Below are 1,139 nucleotides of genomic sequence, written 5' to 3'. Positions count from 1 at the left end.
TGATGGAAGGGCAGGTCTGATGGCTAAGTGGACTGAAGCCCCTGTTTAGGCAGAGTGCAGTGGCCAGGGTTCCATCCCTAGTGTGCCATACTGGCAGTGTCCTTGGAGCGTGCTGACACAGTGATTGAAACTGGGCCTGGTGGTGTGCACCTGTGATCCCAGCACTTGGGAGGCTGAAAACAAAAGAATCACTAAGAATCTTATTTATGTAGTGGGAACCTGTAGACCCTGCAGACCATGTACTAAATATTGAAAAAAAAAACCTGATGGAGATTCTTAGGACCATTGCCTTAAACATCTTGTGTTATAAATGTATGGTTTTGCCCTATCATATTTCCTAACATTTCTCCTTTCTCTATTTTCATTGTTTAATCCTTAAATTCTCACTTTCCACTTAACTGTGTTATACCTTTCAGTTTTTTTTCTTCTTTTCAGTTCTTACAAGAGGGAGATAATAGGATATTTACACTAGTGGGTCTGGTTTATTTCACTTATGAGTTTATCTTCAAGTTGTATCCATTTATGTTTGAAGGCTACAAGTTTATCATCCTTCATAGCTGAGTAATACTCTATTGAATAAAAAAAAAACATCTTTTATATAGTTGTTTCCAGGATTTCACCATCACAATTTGTCCTGCTATAAACATAGGGACACATATATCACTATAATATGCTTTCAGTATTTTTGGGGAAATTCCCAGTAGGGGAATAACTAGATTGAATGGGATTTCCCGCTTTTTGAAGGTGTCTCCACACTGATTTCTTTACTGGTTGCACCAGTCTACATTCCCACCAGCAGTGGAGAAAGTTTCCTTTTCCCCACAGGCTCTCCAACATTTGTGGCTGGTTGATATCTTTATTATAGCCACTCTTTCCATGGTGAGATGATATCTCATTGTTGTTGTAATTTGCATTTCCTGAGTGACTAGTGATTTGGAACATTTTTGTCATGTACTTATTTACTTCTTTTATTTCTTCCTCTGAGAATTGGGTGTTCATCTTGGAAGCACACTTTTAGATTGGGTCTTTAATTTTGGGGCCCTAATGTTTATTAATTTTTTATAAATTGTAGATAGATGATCTTTGTCCAAGTGCTTATTGGTTAAGATAATTCCAGGTTTGTAGGTTGTCTTTCCACT

Source organism: Octodon degus, unplaced genomic scaffold (assembly GCF_000260255.1).
Source record: "Octodon degus isolate 3935 unplaced genomic scaffold, OctDeg1.0 scaffold01262, whole genome shotgun sequence".
In the NCBI taxonomy this organism is placed as follows: domain Eukaryota; kingdom Metazoa; phylum Chordata; class Mammalia; order Rodentia; family Octodontidae; genus Octodon; species Octodon degus.
Note: the sequence above shows the minus strand (reverse complement) of the source record.